Raw genomic sequence first — 26,906 nt, 5'->3', positions numbered from 1 at the left:
AAGGTCAATGCAAATATATCAGTAAACCCTCAAAGTAATGCTGCTCTGTCCAAAGAAACACCACATTTCTTTCCTTCTATTGTGTACACATGGGCTTCTGTATCAGACTTCCTTCTTTCAGCTTAAACCTCCAGGGCACGTGCTTGAGCATGCTCAGTTTGCTCCTCTCTCTGTTCCCCCTCCCTTCTCCCCCCCCTGCTGTAATCTTAGCCCAGAGCTATGAGTGAGCAGGGAGATACTCAGGCAGGAAGTGATGTCATACCAAGCTAATATGGCAGCTGCCATCCTTAACAATCTGAGAGCATCTAGAGCTATTTATTGTATAGTAAAGCATTCTACAGAATAAATATAGCTTGCACTATTGTGGCTAATCTATTGGCAATAAACTGCCTCAATAGTTTCCTTCTCCTTTAAACTTGAATGAATTTGAAGAAAAATGAAGTCCTGTCCTATGCGGAAAACACAGTCTATTTCAAAATTCGGAATGACAGATTAAAGTCTTGCAATGTCTATGGAAGCTAACTTGCCTGCCTACAGCAGGGTCCCCAACCTTTTTTAGCCGTTACCCCCTTTAAAATTTAAAGAGTTACATTTTAAGAGTTTGGGAGCAACACAAGCATGAAAAAATCACTGGGGGTGCCAAATAAGGGATGTGATTGGCTATTTGGCTGCTCCTATGTGGACTGGCAGCCTACAGGAGGCTTTATTTGGTATAGGATCCATTATTAAACAGAAAGCTCCAAATTACAGAAAGGCCTTCTCCCACAGACTTCCTTTTATGCATATAATCTTAATTTTAAAAATGATTTCCTTTTTCTCTGTAATAATAAAACAGTACCTTGTACTTGATAACAACTAAAATATAATTAATCCTTATTGGAAGAAAAACCAGCCCATTGGGTTTATTTAATTTTTACATGATTTTCTAGTAGACTTAGGGGCCGATTCATCAAGCTCGAGTGAAGGATTCGAATTAAAAAACTTCGAATTTCGAGTGGTTTTTTGTGCTCCTCGACTATCGTATTGGCGTAAATTCGCCTGAGTAGAATGATTCGAATAGATCGAGCGCAAAAACGCTGCGAATATTCGCCCATTCGATAATCGAAGTACTGTCTCTTTTAAAAATACTTCGACTGCCTACTTCGGCACCTAAAACCTACCGAATTGCTTTAAAAGCCTATGGGAAAGTCCCATAGACTTGTTTACCAAGTTTTTGATCGAATAAAAAGGCATTCGATCGAACAAAAATCCTTCGAGCGAATATTCGTTCGGGCGCCTTTTCGCCTGGCGAATATTCGCCAATTCGACTATTCGCCAGCGCGTAAATTCGCCCGAATTGCCTATTCGATTCTATTCCCCAGTCGAATTTCGAGGGATTTAACCCCTCGAAATTCGACCATTGATGAATTTGCCCCTTAAGGTATGAAGATCCAAATTATGGAAAGATCTGTTCTCTTGAAAGCCGCAGGCCCCAAGCCTTCTGGATAACAAGTCCCATACCTGTACATCTGTTTTTTTTTGCAACCAAAACTTGCTTCCAAGCCTGGAATTCAAAAATAAGCACTTGCTTTGAGGCCAATGTGAAAAACATCCAAGGGGTTGGTGAACAATGTGTTGCTCATGAGCCACTGGTTGGGGATCACTGGCCTACAGTATAGTATGAGATTACTCTGATCTGCCAACAACAGTTACTAAATTACCAACAATTATGGATATATACCTGAACAACATCCTTGAAAAGGAGGAAACAACCTCAGCTCATTTTCTGTTTTGTCTTAATAACCAGGCCCATAACAGAAGGCATTTCAGAAAGCAATGGTAAAAGTATAAAACGAACAACCCCATTTGAAGTCAGCTTGAAGCAGGTATAAACCTTGGCAAAAAAAAACTCGTTATGATAGAATCTTTATGGAATAATGAAAATACAAGATAATCCGTAGATCCCTTTTCACTATGGCACTGTAAATGAACAAGCACATTCTACTCTGTATATCTTAAGCCAAAGTGAATGTAGAACACCTTTGACTTCTTTATCCTATTTAATCCATTGTCAGCATTGTTTATAACGAGGAAAAAAAGCATTATCTTTGGCAGATGCAATCAATATATCACTAAAGGAAAACAAGTTATATTAAGCCATAGTTACAGATTCAGTACTGGTGCAGCTTAGCAGAGATAACTACAGTATATGAGATAGCCCAAAATTATTTTGGGAAAACTTTGGCTATAACTAGATATTGTAGGTATTAAATATAAGGAATGGAATTACAGTATGTGTTGTGTTCTTTTGTTTAGATAGTGACTGACAGTCATTTTATACTGTACAAATAAAGCTCAGCTTTTGACAAATTGGATTTTGTATGAATTTCAGCTTCTGTAAACAAAAACTAGATGTTTGGAAAAAAAACCTCATTGTGCTCAACTCCCAGATCGCTGCATTAATTCTCAAAGTCATCTAACCATAAGGGTTTGGGTGTAACAAATGTAAAATTGCCATTTTAAGTCTAAGGGGGTAATTTAAATTAAAGATCAAGTTCTGTTTTTAATTTCACTAGTTTCGGTAAAATAAGATTTTTTTGAGATTTATTATGCCCACGAAGCTGCTAAAAGCCCAAATCCAAAAATACTCCAGCTAAAATCTAAAAAAAATGGCAGAGGTCCTTCAACCATTTGATGTTTTTTGCCTTCATGGTTTTCGGGGTTTTTTTATGCTGGTTTGAATAAATTCCAGGTTTTTAGGCTATAAACTCGATGGCATTTAATCGAAAAAAAATCTCCATTTTCATGTAAATAAGCAAACATTTGAGTTTATTCAAGGTAGAAAAAAAACTCACAAACTCGACGTTTGATGAATAGCCCTTAAAATTAAGGGGGTTATTTATGTGAAAATAGAGTTCACCTCAGTTCATCAGTGTAACACGCCAGCCTTTCATTCACTGGTATAAGATTTTTAGGGTCACATATCAAGGGGCAGATTTATCAAGGGTCAAGGTAAAAATTTGAAGAAAAAAAATTGAATTTCGAGCTATTTTTGTGTACTTCAACTATCGAATAGGCCAATATTCATTTTGAATTTGAAAAAAATGTGACCATTCAAATATCAAAATTTATTATGTACGGTCTCTTTAAAACTTCGACTTCAATCATTCACCATCTAATTGCTGATTTAGCCTATGGAGGACCTCCTAGAACCTATTTGGAGTCGTTTGGTGTACTTTTTTTTTAAAATTAGGAGAAATAACAGCCTGCCAGAAAGTAATTCCATCCTAAAGTGAAGGCACAAATCACATGACTGGGGGCAGCTGGGAAACTGACAATAGGTCTTGCCCCATGTCAGATTTTAAAACTGAATATAACAAAATCTGTTTGCTCTTTTGAAAAATGGATTTCAGTGCAGAATTCTGCTGGAGCAGCCCTATTAACTGATGTGTTGCAGTATCCCTTTAAATGAAAAATGTAAATATTTTTAAAATAAAATTTTTTGTTTAAAAGTTTATTTTCTAAAATGTATTCAAATTTAAATACATCAGTCTCTTTGCCTTGCCAGTAATAAAAAAAAAAGTATTTATGCTCATACAGAAAGAAAGTATGTAGAAAAATAGTATTTGTAAATTTGCAGAACTTTATTATTTGTAAATTTGCTATCATTTTAGCCAACATGAGACAATATATTATATTATGAGTTCACTAATCCAATGCAACGCCTTCACATTACTTTATTTATCCAGGTTTGTATAAAACATTGGGGTTTGATCTGATCCCCTCCCTTCTAGGCATAAAATATGTTTTTAGTATGTTGTTCTGGTCTAAACTTGCATATTTCATCTATGTGTTTCAATTGCAGGACATTTTGGTTACTCCTGTTTTTTTTACTATAATTTTACATATTGTTAGGCTTATGTCCCACCAGGAGCTTGGTCATTGTTTTGTAGCTGCAACTTTTCTCCAGTTAATTAGCTAGGCATTAAGACCAATTGCTTCCCATCATGGAGAACTTGAACTGGTACAAATATGGTGCACCTACTCAAACCATGCACATTGATCTTGTTTGTTGTGATTTCAGTGGCCATAATGAAAAGAAACTGGAGGTAATTAGTATTTGTTGACACTACTCTTCCAGAAAAACATGGCAGCTTCCATAATAAAAACTAGGGATGCACCGAATCCACTATTTTGGATTCGGCCGAACCCCCGAATCCTTCGCGAATGATTCAGCCGAATAACGAACTGAATCTGAATCCTAATTTGCATATGTAAATTAGGGGTGGGATGGGGAAACATTTTATACTTTCTTGTTTTGTGACAAAAAGTCTTGCGATTTCCCTCTCTGCCCCTAATTTGCATATGCAAATTAGGATTCGGATTCGGTTCAGATGGGCAGAAGGATGTGGCTGAATCCAAATCCTGCTGAAAAAGGCAAAATCCTGGCCAAATCCTGGACTCGGTACAACCTTAATAGAAACAGACTGAAGGTAATTCCCACTTGTTGAGACTTCTCTTCCAAACAAATATGGCAGCTTCCATAATGAAAACAGACTGAAGGGCATTCCCACTTGTTGATACTAATCCTCCAAAGAAACATGTCAGCTTCCACAGTGAAAAAAGACTTGTTGATACTACTCTTCTAGAGAAATGTGACAGTTTCCACAGTGAAAAGAGACTTGTTCATGCTACTGTTCAAGAGAAACAAGGGAACTTAAAAACACCAACAAGGAACCTGTTGTCTGGCTTGTACCAGGCACCTATTACTCCCAACCACCATGTCAACCCCTATTCTCTATACCAGTTAAACAGGAAGCATCAGGAAAGAAACCTCACTTCTATGTTAATACTTGATTACACTTGACTTCAGTTGTCCACCGTGAAAACAGAATGAAGGTGATTCCCATTTGTTGACACTTCTCTTCCAAACAAATATGGCAGTTTCCATAATGAAAACAGACTGAAGGGCATTCCCACTTGTTGATACTTATCCTTCAAAGAAATATGTCAGCTTCCATAATGAAAAGAGACTTGTTGATACTACTCTTCTAGAGAAACGTGGCAGCTTCTGTAGCGAAAAGAGCCTTGTTGATACTACTGTACAAGAGAAACATTGGAACTTCAAAACACCAACCAGCAACTGTTGTCTGGCTTGTACCAGGCACCTATTACTCCCCACTACCATGTCAGTCCCTATCCTCTATACCAGTTAAACAGGAAACATTATGGAAGAAACCTCACTTCTATGTTAATCCCTGGTTACACTTAACTTCAGTTCTCCATAGAGGAAAAAGACTGAAGGTAATTGCTGCAGTAAACATGGTGGGAGACACCTGAACCATGTGATAACTTTTTAGGAACCAACAAGCATTTTTCACCAGTGTCAAAGGCAAATCATTTCTTTACTTTGGTAGTATTTATGTTTTAAATGTCAGACTGCCAATACCGCTGTAGAGCTACTATATTCAGCTTAATGTTGCAAACATACCTCGTTACTTTAAAACAAAATATTGCAGTCCTAGACATGCTGTCAGACAGCCCTTTTGGCCATTTTCAACTGACTGCTACAGATGTAGAATATCAAGAAGCTTTCGGAGACAGTGGTGGTTGTAAAACTGCTGAGAAGAGAATTGTATTGAAGGCTCATGCTGCAACGTCAACTTGTCAATGTTTTTCAATGTTTTTCAGGTCATTTTGCAAAGTTGCAGCATGATTTGTACTACTGTAAAAAAAAAAAAAAAACAATTATGAGTAGTACATTATACGCCTAGAGACTGATTAATCAATTATTCCCCTGCTAAAAATAAATGAGTAATTAAACTGAAAAAGTAGTTCTGGTGACTTTTTTCAAAATAAAAGCATGATATTTGATCGAAAGAGAGATACTTTTCCCTGCCAGCAGCAACACAAGAAATTCCGTTAACTTTTCACTACATACAGTTATAAATTTGAGTGCAGGTAGGTCTGTCACATTCATATACTTTCTGGTTAATTAATCTCTGCCCAGTTAAGAAAATATAAATTTAAGCACTGGGGTCCTGGGACATTATCTACAGTTTCCCAATTTTACATTTCAAAGGGCCAATTTATCAAGGATCAAAGTGAAAAGTTGAATTTCGAATTTAAAAATTTGAATTTTCTAGTTTATTTTAGGGGCGAATTTATCAAGGGTCGAAGTGAAAATTTGAATTTCGAATTTAAAAATGAGAATTTTCTAGTTTATTTTAATGTAATTCAACTTGGTAATAGTCCAAAACTAAGAATTCGAATTTGACTATTCACCATCTAAAACCTGCCAAATTGGTGTTTTAGCCTATGGGGGACCTCCTACAATCACTTTGGAGTCGTTTGGTAGACTTTTGAAAATATTTTTTTTTTTATTCGAGTTGCAGGTCGATCCTATTCATCTGAATTTAAAAAATGTGAAATGTTTTTTAATAAATTTGATGGGTTTTTTTTGAATTTCGAGTTTATGGGAATTTTTATAGACTCCCATAAACTCTAAATTCGATCCTTGATAAATATGCCTCTAAATATTCAAAACACAGTACATCTAGGGGCACTTTTACCTAGGGTCGAATATCGAACCTTTGATATTCGACCGTCGAAGTAAAATCCTTCGACTTCGAATATCAAACGATCGAAGGAATAATCGTTCGATCGAACGATTAAATCCTTTGAATCAAACGATTCGAAGGATTTTAATCCATCGATCGAAGGATATTCCTTCGATCAGAAAATTGTTAGGAATCCTATGAGGACCTTCCCCATAGGCTAACATTGGCATCGGTAGGTTTTAGGTGGCGAACTAGGGGGTCGAAGAATTTTTTAAAGAGACAGTACTTCGACTATCGAATGGTTGAATAGTCGAATGATTTTTAGTTCGAATCGTTCAAACTAATCAGTCATAGTCGAAGGTCGAAGGTCGAAGTAGCCCATTCTATGGTCGAAGTAGCCATATTCGACTATTCGAAATTCAAATTTTTTTTTTTCTATTCCTTCACTCGAACTAAGTAAATGGGCCCCCTACTTGTCTTTTAACCAACTAGAACAAATGCCCTCCAATCACATGCAATGAAGACTTTGTTTCTTTTATTTTAATCTTTCATTCTAGATATCATTTTAAAATTTAAAATTGTAATTATCCATCTTTTTATTAGGAATTATTTTCCACCAATCAACATGAGCTCTATAAAGTACCAGCCCCAGCTCTTTTATCAATGTAAAGTTCTTGAAAGTTGAAAATATACCTCCCACTGGCTTTTATAGAAGCTTGACAGGTTTTATCAGACACATTAATCTATTTGAAATGTTCAGATTATTTTTTAAACTGAGTAATCTTGAAAATGCAAGATTTGTTACGACTTTTTTGAATAATGGGAAATGATTCAGTCTTGATATCTTAATATATTTACCCCATGCAGTTTGAAGTTTAACTATACATAAGTCTTACCCATCATTTTATTCTCTCAGAAGGGCTATGGATTTGGCTCAGCAAAAAAGTTATCAATGGTTATTGGGCCCCTCTTGGGCAAATGGCGAAGCCAAGCAAAAGCAAGAGAGAATATGAAAAGTTGGATTTATGGGGAGTGATATGTGAAAATTAAAAAAAAAAAAATTGAGGAAATAGCAATGACTAAAAAGATTGTAGATATATATATATATATATATATATATATATATATATATATATATATATATATATATATATATATAAAATAAGGGTCCATTTGCTTTATTACATTGGAAGATTTGACCTACACATCCATTTTTGTATCTGAAATCCGGAAAGAGTGCGTTCACCTGATTGGACATTCTATCTATCTATCTATCTATCTATTTATATATATATATATATATATATATATATATATATATATATATATATATATATAAATATACACACATATATCCCAAAATAATTAGATACTGTTCTTGTTCAAGAGATCATCCAAGCCAATCTTAAAGACATTAATAGAATCAGCCATCACAACACCTCATTCCACAACCTCACTGTCCTCACCATGAAAACCCCCTATGCTGCTTCAGTTAAAAGCTCAATTCCTCGAATCTAAAGGGGCAGCCTCTGGTTTTTGTTCTTTTTTCTTATCTATGGTAAAAAGCAACCCCACTATCTGTCTATATTGTCCTCTAATGTACTTGTAGAGAGTAATCAAGTCCCTTCATAAGCCCCAACTGTGATAATCTTTCCTCATATTTTAATTCTCAAAAGGCTCCAATGAAGTACTGTGTGCATGAAATGCGTGAGGCTATGCTGAATTTAACATGTATTACGTTTTCTCCTACCACATATTACTCTGTGAATAAAAATCTGAAAGAAATGTGATATTATGATATATATGATTCAAGAAATAAACTTATTATAAGGCATTTGTATCTTTTATTGGATTCCCCTCACATTGAAATATTGCCCTTATGATATTAGAGATTAGTAATCTAAAAAATTGCTTAAAACAAGTAGTGATGGGCGAATTTGCGTCGTTCGCTTCACCGAAAAATTCGCAAATTTCCCACAAAATTCGTGAAACGGTGAAAAAGTTATGAAACAGGGCTGGCGTCTTGTTTTTGACTTATTTTTTTATGGCGGCGAATTTTCAACGGCCGTTTCACGAATCGCGCAAATTCACAGTGAATTGGCGCCTAGCGAATAAATTCGCCCATCACTAAAAACAAGCAAAGAAAACCCTGATCCCCAGGAATTGACATGGTAAGTCTTGATTAGGGATGGGATGTTTTGCTTCTGATTATCCAAAGAAACTTGCTTTTGTCTGTGAAAATGTGGACAGGAGAAAACCCAAGAACGTTTTCTTTCACATGACCATTAATAGAGACTATTGACTAAGAAGCTCAAAAGAGGCCTTGAAGAGTTTGCATTATCCAGAAGCTACACATAATTTGACAAAAAGGAAACTTCAAATTCATTGTGAAATGCTGCACATTGTAATTGCAATTATAAGAATGAATTTGTGGTAGTTGTGTTAAGAAATGAGTAGGTCAGGTGGGTGATTTTGTGGAATGCACGGTTGATTTAATCATCAGAGAAATAATGTTTTATGAAATCAGGAAAGATGAAGGTCTCCACAGAAAATAATAATTCTGGAAACATTTTAACTTACCTATATATTTCTGATATTTTTTCTATTTTCCTAAGGGTTTTGATGTATTGAATTCAATGTGTTGCTTGTATCACCATATGGAATTAACTGTTTAACGTTTTTAATAAAGAAAAATTCCCACACACATGAAGCACAGGTATGAGATCTATTATCTGGATAGAGGTTTTCCTGGATAAGGGATCTTTCTGTAATATGGATCACCATAACTTAAGCCTGGCAAAAATCATTATGGATGGGCAAATTTAACTCGTTTCGCTTTGCCAATAATTCACAGCCGGTGAAGATTCGCCGAAATGCATTAAAGTCTATGGGCAACAATTTTTTTTTGAGGCATGGCGAATTTTTTTTGACATGCAACATTTTTTTTCTCCCAGATACTCAGAGAATGTCGGAGTGAAGAGATTTCTTTATCCTGCTGTTTCAGACACACACCAATCAACATGTAGTAGAATTCACAAATGTATAAAGTTGAAACAATCCAGGACATAGGCAGTACTTTTTGTCTGCAATTACCCTTTATTGGTGATTAATCAAGACATGTTTTTGGAAAAAGGCATTCACTCCTGAAATGGAAAAATTAAAACCAATTGCAAATTAGCTCAGAATATGACTCTCTACATAATACTAAGGGGCAGATTAATTAAGGGTCAAATTGAAAATTCGAATTCGAAATCTCAAAAAAAATGTTGTGGTCAAAACTGTCAAATTCTAAAAGGAAATTATCCAAACTCTTTTAAAAATTCGATTTTCGAGATTTATCATTCTCTGAGCCTTTAAGAATTTGAATTTGACTATTCGCCATCTAATTTTCATAGAAAAAACTCAAATCGAGTCATTTAAATTCGAGTTTAAAAAATTAGATTTTTTTAATAAATTTCCCCAAGTCGATTTTATTCGAATTTAAGTTTTAAAAAACTCGCATGAATTCGGAATTCGACCCTTGATAAATGTGCCTCTAAACCTATGGGGACCTTCCCCAGCACTTTTCTAAGCTTTTTTTGATCGAATAAAAATCCTTCGATCTATCGCTTAAAATCGCTTGAATCGTTCGATTTCGAAGGATTTTATCGTTCGATCGAATGTTTGCGCTAAAATCCTTCGAATTCGAAGGATTTTACTTCGAGAGTTTTTTAACCCTCGAAATTCGGCCCTTAGTAAATCTGCCCCTTAAAGTGGCGAAGTATGAAGTCGAAGTTTTTTTTAAAGAGACAGTACTTCGATTATCGAATGGTCGAATAGTCGAACGATTTTTACTTCAAATCGTTTGAATCATTCGATTCGATCGAATTCGATCGAATTTGACCAGTTCGATGGTTGAAGTACCCAAAAAATTACTTCGAAATTGAATATTTTTTCTTTCGAATTATTGACTTGAGCTTAGTAAATCTGCCCCTTGGCGTGCGGATTTTTCCTGGGTTTTTTCAAATTTATAATGTTTCAGGAAACCTAAATCACACAGGTGGCTAGTAAATGTCAACTGATGATTGGTTGTTATGGTTTATTAAAATTGGTGCAAGCAATTTACAACGTTATTCTATCACCTACTTTAACCTCCTTAATCTGACATTTATTGAGTGCTTTGTGTTTGAGTTTAGAAATGATTCATCTTTTTCTGTAGCTTTTTGTGTATTGTATGACTCAGTACTAAAATAAAAAAAAAAGTGTATTTTATTCTGAATCTCAATGCCCATTTGAAATGAATAGGGTGGCACTGCCAAAAGCCAATATTAACAGAATAAATAAAATATATTTACAGCGCTGTGATTTATACAGCAATACAAATGGCTTTGCTTTCAGATCTTGGCTCGGTTGTTACCGTGTGATTAGCACCGGGCTGTAGATCCTTCAGATCTCTCCTGGCACGACTGCAACCAGGCTGAAAAATGATAAATTTGATATATTCAGGCAGGATGAACTCCATGGATCGGTTTGTGACATTTTATTTGCTCTTAATAAAAAGATGGTAAATATTTTACTTTATGTTCCTCTTCACTTGATTATTATAATGAAAGATACAGAATATTATATCCTCAAGAGGCACAAACATGGGCAACTACCTACAGTATATAATGCTTGGATTCTCTGACCTATGTAGTGAATATAAAAGCCATTCTAGACCATAGAGTTTCATCTGCTATGAGAAGTCTGTTACTGGACTTGTTTGGTTGGTTTTGACCTGATCACATTTGATCCTCCTTCTATTTATTTGCAGTGGATTAATAACCCAATAGGAGTAAGGAGCTTGTGGTCATAAAGTCTTTGGGGCAATGCAAGTTGCAACTTAAAGTAGACCCAATAACACCTTCATACTACCAGGCAGTGAATACACAACCAGCAATTTGAATTATTTTTTTTATTAAAAAATAAGATTAAGGGGCAACTGCTTGTCAAGTAATATATATGTAATATATGTAATACATATAATAAATATGAACATAAACAGTACAAGTTGAGGTATCGTTCAAGTGTCAGTAACACAGTATTGTATTGAGTAGGGTGCTGATCTTTAAAGCCAATGCTTGTCTGGAACATGGTGATAAGGAAGGCTAGATAACCTGAAAAAAATTGCATTTTAGATCAGATTGAAACCTCAAAATGAAACAGTAGGGGTAATTTACTCTGATACTGGATGCAAGTTTAAGAGTAGGGCTGTATTTATATCTGATGCCACCCTAGGCACCGAACCTAAACATACCCCCATTGGGTGCCTTAATATAAATACACCCCTGCACTGCCTAGTGCATGCACCTGCAGCATTTTTTCTACATGCAGGGCAGGGGTCGATGTGCAAAAAATATGGCACCTTCTATCAGTGATTTAAGGGGAAATTCACATCGCATGGATCTGCAGGATGGTTAGTTCTTAAGGCAAGGGATTGTTTGAGAGCAGGCAGGACTGAAAGACTGGAGTAGGTACAGGAATGGAGCAGGAACAGGAGGGAGGTGAGAGCACAGAAGCGAGAGCTAAGGACTTAGCCACAGTGCTCATGCAAAAATAATGCTCAGGCAAAGAAAATGAGATGGGAGCTGGGTGAAACTAGGCAGCCCTGATTGGCTGACCCTGTTTGACCAATAAGACTGCAAAGATGAACTCACAAAATGCTCTCCTGGGCTAGTGGTCAAGAAAAGCAGCCAGAGACCTTGAGGTTCCTGGCTTAACTCGCAGCAGAGCCTTACACCCTTCCTTGCACTTAGTAAATAACCAAACATTAACACAGTTTTAAAGCAAAAGGTGAAATGCAACAGCACAATAAATTTACATTCACCTCTTAGTGCTTCTCTAGTAGTGATGTGCAGATCTGGAAACATTTAACCTGCACCTTACCCTAATTCGCAAAATGTAGTGATTGTTGGATCCACACCCAAACCGAACCCATGTCTTCCTGTTCTGTACACTAATTCTGCACTCATCTCCAACAAATCTTTCGCAGTCTTTGTACTTCCCTAGTCACCCCAAATGGTCACCCCAAATTTCAACCTGAAATCCGTCCGACCGATGAATTTAAAGGGATACTGTCATGGGAAAAAAAAATGTTTTCAAAATGAATCAGTTAATAGTGCTGCTCCAGCAGAATTCTGCACTTAAATCCATTTCTCAAAAGAGCAAACTGATTTTTTTATATTCAATTTTGGAATCTGACATGGGGCTAGACATTTTGTCAATTTCCCAGCTGCCCCTGGTCATGTAACTTGTGCCTGCACTTTAGGAGAGAAATGCTTTCTGGCAGGCTGCTATTTTTCCTTCTCAATGTAACTGAATGTGTCTCAGTGGGATATGGGCTTTTACTATTAAGTGCTGTTCTTAGATCTACCAGGCAGCTGTTATCTTGTGTTAGGGAGCTGCTATCTGGTTACCTTCCCATTGTTCTTTTGTTTGTCTGCTGGGGAAGGAAAGGGAGGGGGTGATATCACTCCAACTTGCAGTACAGCAGTAAAGAGTGATTGAAGTTTATCAGAGCACAAGTCACATGACTTGGGGCAGCTGGGAAATTGACAATATGTCAAAAAATCTGTTTGCTCTTTTGAGAAATGGATTTCAGTGAATTCTGCTGGAGCAGCACTATTAACTGATTCATTTTGAAAAACATTTTTTTCCCATGACAGTATCCCTTTAAGATCCACCCACACATCAGTATTCCCTCGTTTTACATACAGGGATTATTAAAACAAAGTGGCCCTGTTCCCTGTGGCACTTGAGTATTCTGATTTAAGAATCCACTTGTACAGAATACATTCTCTGTCTTTTTACATCTCCCTTTCTCAGTTTATAAAAGGTAAAAGCAGAGTTCCATATACCACATAACTGAGGCTTATCGGTACATTTCGGAACATTTTCAAAGATGTCATTGATCCCATTTACATTTCCCTCTGCCTTTATTCTAATACAGCATTTCAATCTCCCAGCAGTCTTTGTTAGCCTTGGTGAACCATTGCTTTTAAGTGCAGAATGTTTCTGAAGATAGTGGAACATTCCTTATCGTTCATCCTGATGTTCCCTTTAATTGCTCTCTTTTTTTCATTTTGTTTCTTCCCATTTTTCTTCTGCGAATCGAAGTTCCGCTGGCTCCTGCTGTGCCACAATTTCTCTTAACGCAAACTATTAAAGCAAGGAATTAGTGTTTTATTAGATGTGGAAAAATGCTTACAAATTTCAGCAAAAAAAAAAGCATCTTCAGAACAAAAATCGATACCTTATTAGCTTCAAGGTTACTGAGCTTAGCAGAAATCTATGTGGACAAACATGCCAGGAGCGGGAGATAGAAAATGAAATAATAGACAATCACACAAGATCATTTTCTGGAGATATATGTTAAAATTCTATTTCATGAAAAACGAAATCTACTTTCCAAATGCGGAGCGGTGTTGATTAAAGTGAGTGTTGGCCTTTATAGTCCTCTATAGACACAGTCAGTCCAGTTCATGAGTTGGCAGAACAGTCCCTACTTGATTATAGTCTTTATGAAATTCTATGAATTCCTTTTTTACTGAAGTGATATAAAGAAGTTCCATTGTTTCACCATGAACACATGGCGTTATAGAAAAGGTTCCAGGCTGTTGAGAATCACACAGAATGTGTCATTAGCCTTTATTTCTATAGCTTTAACATGTAACACAGCTCAGAGTCTGTTCATCATCAGTCTCTGCCCATGTGGGGTTACAGGGGTCCCCAACTTTTTTTACCCGTGAGCCACATTCAGATATAAAAAGAGGTGGGGAGCAATGCAAGCATGAAAAATGTTCCTGGGTGGTGTAAAATAAGTGTAATGATTGCCCATTTGCAGGCCCGGACTGGCAATCTGTGGGTTCTGGCAAAAGCCAGAGGGGCTGCTATAAGGTCCCATAGAAAGTCAGTATTTAGTGGGCTGGTGGGAGCTGTTTGGGCCTCTATGTGGGGATTGGGCCTCTGTGTACCTGAAATGCCAGGGCCTATTTTGATTCTCAGTCCAGACCTGCCCATTTGGTAGCCCCTATGTGGACTGGCAGCCTACGTGAGACTCTGTTTGGCAGTACATCTGGTTTTTATGTAATTAAAAGTTGCCTCCAGCCTGGAATTCAAAAAAAAAGTACCTGCTTTGAGGCCACTGAGGGCAACATCAAAGGGGTTGGAGAGCAACTTGTCCGATTTTTTAGTCGAATTTATCGAGATTTATTATACCCTGAGGATGCAAAAAGTCAGAATCTGCGATTACTCCATCTTCAACCTGTCAAGGTCCTGTAGAAGTCAATGGCAGAGGTCCTATTTGAAATATGAAGATATTATTGTCCGCGCTGGGTTACGTACGATAATCTGAACATTTCGGTTTTATGCATGATTTCACTGAAAATTCAGACTTTTTTTTCTTGCCGAGCTTCCCTTGGCAGACTTATCAGGTGCATGGATAAAAATAAAACACACACACAATGATCAATATAAGATGAAACATATATTGTAAGAAAATAATACATCACCGATTGAACACAACGAAACGTCTAGCCGAGCTTTACTTGGCAGAGTTTTGAGAGGAGCATCAGCTGGGGGGACCCAGGTCAAGTACAGCAAACTCTCAAAGCCAGATCAATCAGGCAAGGTTCTACACATCACGTCTGCTTGTAGTGAGTTCCCTTTTTATACTAGTGTAACTATAAAATAATCAATCATAACAGAATTTGGTCTTAAAGGAGAAGGAAAGTCGTCTTGCACTTGGGGGTGCCAAATATTAGGCACCCCAAATGATTGCATTCACTTACCTGAAACCCCAGGCCAGTGCTCCTATCAGCAGAAAACTGCACCAGCCCTGCGTTATACCAATGATCACCACAGAGCGATCCTCTTCTGGCTTCTTCTTGCTTCGAATTTCCCGTGGCAAACGCATGCGCAGTTGAACGAAATAGGCGACTTTTTAGTTAAAGTTCGGCTTTTCGTTCTACTGCGCATGTGCAACAGCGAAAGAAAGAGGAAGACGGAAGAGGATCGCTCCGTGGTGTTCACTGGTATAACCACGGGCCGGTGCAGTTTTCTGCTGATATGAGCACCGGCCCCGGGTTTCAGGTAAATCAATACAATCACTTGTGGGTGCCTAACATTTGGCACCCCCAAGTGCAAGAACACTTTCCTTCTCCTTTAATCCTAATTGTGGACATATACCAAAATCTAGGATGATCTCCTTTTCCTTATCGCTTGCCTTATATGAGAACTAAACCCTAAAAATGAATAAAGCTAAAAATGCCATGTTTTATTTACTGAACTTATTGCACAAGCCTAAAGTTTCAGCTTGTCAATAGCAGCAATGATCCAGGACTTCAAACTTGTCACAGGGGGTCACCATCTTGGAAAGTGTCTGTGACACTCACATGCTCAGTGGGCTCTGAGCAGCTGTTGAGAAGCTAAGCTTAGGGCTCGTCACTAATTATCCAGCAGAAAATGAGGTTGGACTGTAATATAAGCTGATGCTACAGGGCTGATTATTAAATTCTGATGCTAATTGCACTGGTTTCTGTGCTGCCATGTAGTAATTATCTGTATTAATCACCTATCAACCTTATATTGTGACATTTCTATTCTATGTGTACTGTATATTGTGAGTGGGTCCCTAAGCTCAGTAAGTGACAGCAGCACTGAGCATGTGCAGTGAATCAGTAGAAAAGAAGATGGGGAGCTACTGGGGCATCTTTGAAGACACAGATCTTTACTGCTAAAGGGCTGTGGTTCCCTTGGGCTGGTACAGAAGCACAAAACATAATGTACAACATTTCTAGCTACTTCTTTGGTTTAATTTCCTTGTCCTTTAACATTTCCCAAACAGTACTCTATATATAAAGTTCTATATGAAAAACAAAATGTCAGTACATGCATTTTCTAATTATGGAGCCATATTGGATACACTTGATCACACTCACATGTGCCATGTCACATTAGTATCACAGGGGGGCCTGCCACCAATTTTTTTTTTTTTATAGGGCAGGGGGCAGGGGCTGACAACCAATTTTTTTTTGCTTTTATGGTGGGACCCTGACCCACAATGTGGCTATTTGGAAGCCCCTCTGTGGACTGACACCTGGTTTTTATTCAACCAAAACTTGCCTTCAAGCCTGGAATTTAAAAATAAGCACCTGCTTTGAGGCCACTGAGAGAACATCCAAGGGGTTGGGGAGCAACATGTTGCTTATGAGCCTCTGGTTGGGGATCACTGATATAGTAGAATACACCTCTGAGAGCCTGAAGGCTAAAGATTTCCATTATGGATGCTTAATGCTGGGACCAGAATGAAAGCTTAAGGCCACAGCCCACCAAGATGCCGAACTTCAATCATGGACATACAGTATATTACTTATAAATGTTTTCTTTGCTTTGTGTGTGATTCCCACTCATGTATGAAATATGTCCCCTCCTGAAACGATGTGTCTTTTTTTATATTTATTGACCTCCTCTGTGTTGTCCAATATCCTTATAATTTATAAAAAGGGATGAATAATGCCATACAAAATACCTTCCTCCCAGTCATGTTTAAGTCCTTAATATCCAGGAACGTTTATGATAATCTCTTTCCATTTTATGATGAATAAAACATGCGGATCACACTGGCATTTGAAGCAGATGTTTCTCGTAGCAGACAGCACAGTGAGAATGATATAGATTATACAGATCTAAAGGATGTTAATGCATAAATAGTCCTACTTGTATCAGCAGATTGTGTTGAAGCATTTCTTAGGATAAATGTAAATATTGACATGCCTTGAAAATGTAACTTTTCCCAAAGGATTTCTGATATTGTAACTGTAGCTTTCTTTTCTTTCATACTCCAAATGCTATGTTTTACCGGCCTATTTAACAGGATTTTGTCTCATTTTCTGGGATCTATATTTTGCGTTATGGCGCATGGGGAGATTTAGTCGCCTGCTAGAAATCTCGATCAAAAATGGGCAGGTAAGAATTTTAATCGCCAGCGGGATGGTATGTGTTGCTTCGGTTTTCCAAGGTTGCCCGAAGTTGCCCGCTGAAGCAAAGATTTATCACACTAAGGGGCACATTTACTTAGCTCGGGTGAAGGATTAGAATAAAAAATACTTCGAATTTCGAAGTATTTCTTTGGCTACTTCGACCATCGAATTGGCTACTTCGACCTTCGACTACGACTTTGACTTCAAATCGAATGATTTCGAACTAAAAATTGTTCGACTATTCGACCATTCGATAATCAAAGTACTGTCTCTTTAAAAAAAACTTCAACTACTTACTTCGCCACCTAAAACCTACCGAGCATCAATGTTAGCCTATGGGGAAGGTCCCCATAGGCTTTCTAGCCAATTTGGGATTGAAGGAAAATCATTCAATCGATGGATTAAAATCCTTCGAATCGATCGAACGAATTGCGCTAAATCCTTCGACTTCGATATTCGAAGTCGAACAATTTAACTTCAAGGGTCGAATATCGAGGGTTAATTAAGCAGAGTTTTGGTAAGTTATTTCTTAATGAAGGCTTTGCGATTTTAAAGTTTAAGTTGTCTTAGTGGTTTTTTTTTTCTATGCATACTAACGATTTTTTTTTTTTTAAAAATTTGATGTTACTGGTCCTTTAAGGGTGGTGGTGTTTTTTTTCTATGTATACTCACAAATTTTTTTAAAAAAAAAATTTGATGTTACTGGTCCTTTAAGGACAATAACACTTGGGCTGTTATTGTCGTCTCCCTGAAATTGCCATTTTTGGTTGACAAACAGAAAACACTTTCTCACTGAATAGAGTGAAATAGAATTGCAATCACACCATAGTATGTATTTTCAGGCTACAGTGTGAATGCATTAGCAGGGATGGCTCAATTACAGGTATGGGACCTGTCATCCAGAATGCTCGGGACCATGTCCGGACTGAAAATTAAAATAGGCCCTGGCATTTCAGGTACATAGAGGCCCAAACAGCCCCCACCAGCCCACTAAATACTGACTTTCTATGGGACCTTACAGTAGCCCCTCTGGCATTTGCCAGAACCCACAGATTGCCAGTCCGGGCCTGCTCGGGACAGATCTTTCTGTAATTTGGATCTTCATACCTTAATTCTACTAGAAATTTTATTTCTACTGGATTAAAATAAACAGCTCGTCAGGTCAAATTTCTAATTGTCATGTTTTGTATTACTAGTCCATTAAAACTGTGACTGAATGCATTAGCGATACAGGATAATTATACATAAAACTTGAGGTTATATTATTGGGAAATAAATAAACTGGGTGGTATCACATATTTAACCACCCCTCAAACCCTATTTTTCCAATCAGATGAGTGGCCAGAGTTGAGGGATACATGAATTTTATTCACCCAGTCATAGACAAGCATGCTTCCCCACATGGTTCTGATTGGCAAGGATATTTTAAGATAAAATGCACAAAACTAAAGCCACAAATGGGCTGTGTTACAGCCTTTGGCACCGCTCAACCATTAAAAATAATGTGGAACTATTGACTATTACATTTTAATGGGTACTGGGTCCCTCTCATTGAGGAAGGTTCCAGGAGATACAGGAGGTACAGTTCCAACCCTTTGGCACCACTCAACTATCAATAATAATATGGAAGGGCCCTGGGATCCACAATTGACTATTACATTTTGATGGGTACTGGGTCCCTGTGTGATGTCCTTGGGGAAGGGTTCCATGGGATACAGGAGGTACAGTTCAATTCCAACCCTTTGTTGCCGCTCATCCATCAATAATAATATAGAATAGTTGTTATATTGCCCTACACATGAGCCCAGTGTATTGTTTATGTATAGTTTATGTGCCATATGTGCAAAAAAATGTATGGTCTTTTGCAGGCTATCACTCAGAGAAGCCAGCGTTTTTTGGGACTTAGAAAAGTCTGGTGCAAGAGGTAACGTTCAGTAAAATCCACATCATAGTGAATTTGCAGAGTTACGTCCGTTCGCCAGAGTGAAAATTCGCCTGGTGTTAGAGTGCAAAGCACTCTAACTAGATAGCTTCTATCTCCTTCGATAGCGAAGTGCGCCTGCGCCCATTAGGGAATCGGGGAAGTTCCTAAATGACATCACACTGGAGAATTTTCGCTAGCGTTAGTCACTTTGCCCTTTAGGGAATCTGCTCCTTGGTCTCTATTAGATTATAGCAGATCCCATGATGCTAGTGACTTAAAGGGCATGTAAAGGCAAAAAAATAAAATCCCATTTTTACTTTCTTTAATGTAAAAGAAACCTATCTCCAATAAACTTTAATTAAAAAAAATGTGCACCGTTTTTATAAGAACCCTGACTGTATGCAGTGAAATTCTTCTTTCATTTACTGCTTTGGATAGGAATTGTCAGACAGTCCCTAACTGCTCTGCAGGGAAACAATCATACTTATGAACAGCAGGGGGAGCCCGTGCCTTACTTCCCAGCCATGCAGAACTCAAGCAGCTTTGTTTGTTTCCATGTTTTGATAATTTATGACGATCCCTAAGCAGCCCAGACCACACTGAGCATGTGTGTAGTCTTGGTCTTGCAAATATGTTTAACAAAGTTACAAGATGGTGACCCCCTGTGGCCAACTTTGAAAGTATAAATCATTTGTTTGATTAGGCTTGTGGTGCAGTAAGTTTATGTTTAGTATACAAAATACAGCATTTCTAGCCTTATTCTATTTCACACTAGCCTTATTCTATTTCATTTCTAGCCTATCTATTTTACACTTTACTTTCCCTTTAAAAGGCATTGAGTTATTTGATAAAAGATACTAGGTTTGCCCAGGTGCAGTAAACCATAGCAACTATTAAGCAGGAATCATTTACTGGTCAACCGCTTAAAAGCAAACATCTTATTGGTTGTGTCGGAGAAATTCAGTTACAGGTGATCACTAGAGATGAAAGACAAAGTTTATTTGACAAGAGTTCTGTGGATTCTAAACTCACAAGTAAGAATCAAACCCCTCTCATCGTTAACTCTTTTTGCTTTCTATATCCCCTTTTTTTTTTTTAAATGTGTCTGAAAATAAAAAAATTTTAAAAAAAGAAGAGTCAAAACCCGAAATAAAGAGATCGCAAGGTTTTTATAGACTTGTAAAAAGGAATTATTGATGGGAGAGCATAGAGATATCACTCCACAGCTCAGAAAAACAAAGAACGGCTCTTACAGCCAAGCAGGTGGCTCTGCACTCAAGGCCAGGTACTAATGACCAAGGCTAGCTTGAAAATTCAATACATCCAAGAATTTTATTCTCTCTCAGTTGATATTTGGTTACTGCTCCTGGGCAAACTTAGTGAATTTTATAGGTTGTAGAGTTTAATGGGTGCTATTTACCAAGATAGTTCTTTAGTATGTAGCAAAGAAACTGTACTGATAATTCACAAGCGTACAATAAATACAGTGTTTACTTCTTTTTTAAATCTTTAAAGGTGATTAGCAACATGAGAGCTTACAGCGCTGCTAAACTAATATGGTTGGCACTCCTAAAAGGATCTTTTATCTCCATTAAGACACATCAGTAATAGAAAATAAATGACTCCAAAATCCGTGCCTGAAAACAAGGACATAATAATAAAAGAAAGACCTGGACTGTCAGTCAAATTTATGAGCAGTCCTGCACTTGTTTTGTTGAAAATATCGATAATATGTCTTGTGAAGAGAGTTGATAATCCTTTATAAATATTGTTCCAGGCAGTACATGGCTTTGTGACCCATAACAAACAAGCCATTGCCTGCAGGATGTGTGTATGCATAGAGCATATCTGATTAATAGATTCACCTTCCACCTCCGTGATCTTTAGGAGATCTTGTCTGTTTGGCAGTGACACAGACAGAAGTTGGTCATTTACACTGAACCATAGAGCTTCTATTCAGAGGTTCTTTTGACCATCGGAAAAGGAACACAGGAAAAAAGGAATATCCCAAATAAAATGTTTTTAACAATGGCTTGCAAGGCTAGCTTAAGGATGCAGAAAGAAGACATTATTTCCTTCAATGGCCACAAATTAAGCATTCATGTACCAAAACTAACAATGCTTTTATAATGCTGTTTAGGCATTGAACCGGCTCACAAGAGTACAGGGGGGTCTTGGGAATCCCTGAGGCTAGATGCTAAACCCTTTGCTGTACTCAGTGAAGCTTCTAACTACACACACCCTGACTTTCACTATAATAGGATCTAGCCTACCTTTCTGGAACTTCTCCTCCTACCTCAAACTCTTCAGCAATATCCATCCCCACAATAAAAAAGCCCTTACAGTGCTGATCCCTTTATCACTGAGCCTCTTTGCTTGAGTTCCTGTGCATATGGCAAAGGCAATCTGCACAAGCCAGTACCTGACTTCTGGATGACATGTAGGATGCAAACCCTTCTGCTATACTTGGCAGAGCTTCTGACTGTTCTACTACCTACACCCTGAATCCAAACCTAAAGTAAGCTATGACAGCATCTAACCCAGTTCCCCACTGGGATTCAAAACAGGCCCCAACATTGGCTACTCCTCCCAGAAAGGCCTTATAGCCCTACCTCAGGCTCTTCTGCACCATCTACCACCAGAGTGTTGTTTGAGTCCCTACACATGGGGATGACAGGTAGGATATTAAACCTTCTGCTCTACTCGGTGGAGCTTCTGGCTGCTCTACTACCCACAGCCTAACTCCCACTCCTAGAGTAAGTTATGAAATCATCAAGCCTCAAATTGGCTTACCTGGAAGTTCTCTTTCTTCTGAGGGCTTCTAGTCCTACCTCAGGCTCTTTAGCTCCATCTACTACTCCACCAAATGCAGTCTAAAAAGGCTTAATCTTGTGATCCCTCTCCTTTCAAAGAAACACCTAACACCCCTGTTCACAAAGAAACATACAGGTAGTTATTTATAAACACTGTGCAAATTTGGACCTGGACAGTAACCCATCACAACCAGATGATTGCTTTAGTGTTCAACCTAGAGCTGGCTGAAAAAAGCTAATCACTGTGGTTGGTTTGGGTTAAGGCCTGACATATACCCAGTGTTTATAAATGAGCTCTGCAGTTTTTTTCATGGTATGCTTGACCAATAGAGGGGAAATACTCCGCCTCCCAGTTGTGAACAGACTCAGGCCATAGTTGGAGTTAAATTTTAAGGGAATTTATCTAAATAATGGTAAAACCTGTAGCTCTTTATACTGTTTTTTACATTTCCACCCACTTTTTAATCAATGATATGCCTCGCAGGAAAAAAAACATATAATAAAACAAAATAATAATTAGGGAATACTTAAATACATCAGCGATGCCTTGTAATGTTTTGCAAATAGCACAGAAACGAGCTGCACACATTGCAAATAGATAAAGGCTGTTTTTAAAATAATCAGAAACTGGCAATTAAAGAAGAAAGGAACCATTTATTGCTCAAAAAACTTGCAATGCTGCAGCTATTATGCTGGTTATTCACAATAACTGCTTTTTAAATGTGCTCAAAATTAAATATTTTAAGGTCTTTTCCGTTGCTATCTGGAGCACTGAAAAGGGAAAATGATGACTTCTTTTTACCGGGTATCAGAGTAAATTAACCACCAAATAGCCTAGACTTGAATAGATCTATTGAATTTGCTTTGTTTTTGGTTGTGTTTATGTTTCTCAGATTAAATATTCCAATAAATGACATTTGAGAGGCCCTAAAAAAAAGAGAAAAACACACACATTCAGCAAGGTCATATGATAATAAAGGATTTTACTTTTGTGACCCAATATTTGGCTCCTTAAAGGGCATGTAAAGGCAGCGCCGGATTTCAATGTCGGGCGCCCCTAGGCCGCGCGGTCCGACCAGGCGGCCGCACGGTCCTAGCGCCCACCTCACTTCCCCTTCCCAGCGCGCCGGCGAAAAAACGCAGACGCAGCTGCTGTAATTGCATGGGGACGCACACGTCCCCATAATGCGGCTGGGCGGCATGCCGCCCCTATTTTTTTGCCGCCCTAGGCCCGGGCCTATGCGGCCTTGCCGCAAATCCGGGCCTGTGTAAAGGCAAAAAAAATAAAATCCCATTTTTACTTTCTTTAATGAAAAAGAAACCTCCAATATATTTAATTAAAAAATGTGAACCGTTTTTTATAAGAAACCTGACTGTATGCAGTGAAATTCTTCCTTCATTTACTGCTGTGGATAGGAATTTTCAGACGGTCCCTAACTGCTCTGCAGGGAAACAATCATACTTATGAACAGCAGGGGGAGCCCCCACCTTACTTCCCAGCCATGCAGAACTCAAGCAGTTTTGTTTGTTTCCCTGTTTTGATCATTTATGACGATCCCTAAGCAGCCCAGACCACACTGAGCATGTGCATAGTCTTGGTCCTGCAAAGATGTTTAACAAAGTTACAAGATGGTGACACCCTGTGGCCAACTTTGAAAGTATAAATCATTTGTTTGATTAGGCTTGTGGTGCAGTAACTTCATGATTAAGTTTAGTATACAAAATACACTATTTCTAACCTTATTCTATTTTAGACTTTACGTTCCCTTTAAACATTTATTGGGTAAGACACCGGGCCTCATTTATAATGTAATTCCAAAGTGCACAATGCAAAGCTCCATAATACAAAGTTTTTTCCCCAGTATTCTAGCATCATTGCAGGCGCCCGCTATTTTCAAATGCGGCTATTGATATAAGCTTTTGTGAATAGCATCAATGATCGCTTAGTTTTGTGTACTTGGCCTTGAGTTTGGAAATGAGTATGCACGAGCACATTTTTTTTCGCCTGTTTTTTTTTCTTTTTTTCCTGTTTTGGTGCGTGGTAAAAAATGTCACATCTTTGCTAGAATTTCACCATGCAATTTGTTTTACCGGGAAAAATGTGAGAAGAAAAATGCTCATTGACTTCAATACATTTAGCTTAAGAGAAAACTCCTGCTGAATCCAAACGCAGATGGCGCAAGAAAAAAAACTCCATTGACTACAATGAAGTTGGTGCAAAAAACAAAGCCAACAAAAAATGTCCATGGACTTCAAAGAATTTAGTGAAATTTTGCCAATTTTGGATTTCTTCCTTAGTTTCACATATTTTTCAGCAAAGGGGCAGTTTCACTCATCACTATAAAGAAAACATATAAGGTTTCCTTTACCCCATCAAGTGCAGTTGCGGTCCATGCAATTTCCTTGCAGTCAGTTGTTTGTAAAACCACTTTCATTAAAGATACTTCTTGCATTTCCTAACAGTTGTGCTTGGCACTTTAATCGAGTGCTGCTGCACCTATTGATGCGGTAGGCGGTAGCTGCAGGGTTCCCTTTGTGCCTAGAGTCAATAGACTCACACTCACAACACTGTAAATGATGCCAAATGGACCAATTTTCATTGAAATGAGCGAACGGTTGCCTTAATTCTGGCAAATTGTACGCAATTGTGGTAAGTGCAGCACAATTGCGCCAAGCGTAATCCCCTTCGACTACTACGTACTTCGAATTAGCAAATATATCCACAGACCTTCCACTGACAGCTGCACTTTTGCATTTTAGCACTTTGGTTTGTGAATGAGCATCCAATGTATCAGTAGATTGATCAGTATTTCTTATTGTCATATAATGAATTAAAGGTTAAGTAAACCTTTAAAATAAGTGAATGTACAATTGACGGGAGTGCTATTCTAAGAACGTTTGCTATGTACATTTATTATTTATTATGTTTTTATTGAAAGATTTTAAAGGATACATGTACTTTTAAGATGAATGACTTGTGTTACAACAGCGCTGCCTGCTGGTCAGTTTCCAACCAGTCTGACCAGCAAGTAGTCAAGGAAGTTGTCAGGAGAAAGAAAGAGGCTGCTCTGATGTTTTTCTGCTTAGGAAAACAATTAGAAACCTTTCTCACATCTTTCCTAAGCAGAAGAACATCAGAGCAGCCTCTTTCTTTCTCCTGACAACTTCCTTTACTACTTGGTGGTCAAACTGGTTGGAAACTGACCAGCAGGTGGCGCTATTGTAACATAAGTCATTCATATTAACGGTACATGTATCCCTTAATGTCTTAGAATAGAAGCAAAATAAATAATGAATGTACATTGCAAAAGTTCTTAGAATAGCACCCACATCAGTTTTACATTTACTTATTTTAAAGGTTTACTTATCCTTTAAGGGGTAGGTTTATTAATGATCAAGTTGTGTTTTCCTCCAAAATTCAAGTTTTTAAGGTGGTCAAAAATAGATTTTTCTAGTTAACTAAAATTTTTAGAGATTTATTATACCCCGACCCTGGAAATAGGTAGATTCCGAAAATACACCATCTAAAACCTGTTGAGGTCATGTAGGAATCAATGGCAGAGGTCCATTGAAACATTTGTTAATAGACTTCACAATGTGTACATTCTTTTCCCGGAGGGTTTTTCCTTAAAACTCGATCAATTCGATTTTTTTTTTTTTTTTTGCTGAAAACTGGATTAATCTGAGTTTTCGTGCTTTGTAACTCGAACTCGCTGAAACTAGTTTTTTTCTTAAATAAGAAACCATTCGAGTTGTGAGTTCATTCGAGGGATAAAAAGCCCTAAAATTCGACCTTTGATAAAGGTTTGTATGGATCCACCGCTCTCATCAAATGTAATGTGCACACTAAACTGGAGGGGTGGGGCATTGGGGTTTTCTTATAATAATTGTAACTTAAAAGAGAAGTAAAATGGGAACAAAGAAGCAGTTTGCAACATAGGCACTATACTATTATTACAGCAGCATAAATGTCTGTAATGTTACTCTAATGAGCTCTGGGAGAGTGGAGTAAGAGGTTTTTTTCCATTAACTTTAGTATGTTAGAGAATGGCAAATTCTAAGCAACTTTTTAATTGGTCTTCATTATTTTTTTTTTATATCGTTTTTTAATTTTTTTAAAATAAGCTGTTTCCAGCTTCCAAAGTGGGGTCACTGACCCCATCTAAAATGTTATTGCTACTTTTCATTACTCATCTTTCTATTCAGGCCTCTCCTATTCATATTCCAGTCTCTTATTCAAATCACTGCATAGTTACTAGTAATGTTCCTACTAAGCTGTGCACTCGAGCACTTAGCATACACAACAAGCCTTTTAAGTACTGCCTTGGAGCTGGCTAGAGAGCTTGGATATATCAAATGCTTAAAATGACCCAGATTCTTACATGAGTTGATTCATGCAGATTAGTTCCTGAGCAGAGTCTGCTAATCAAGTCCTTACCTGTCTGATCTTCCAGCAAGAGCGTGAATAAAATCATAAGAATCATTTACTAAAACATTTGCACGTGCTGGGGTTCCAAAATAAATGCAACGTAGAGCACATATTGGGGCAAATTCACTAAAGAGCGAATTTTCACCTGCCAAGGCTTTGCCACATTTCGTGCCACTTCAATTCTGCCTAGCGAAACTTTGTTAG

Source organism: Xenopus laevis, chromosome 4L, assembly GCF_017654675.1.
Source record: "Xenopus laevis strain J_2021 chromosome 4L, Xenopus_laevis_v10.1, whole genome shotgun sequence".
NCBI classification, from domain to species: domain Eukaryota; kingdom Metazoa; phylum Chordata; class Amphibia; order Anura; family Pipidae; genus Xenopus; species Xenopus laevis.
Note: the sequence above shows the minus strand (reverse complement) of the source record.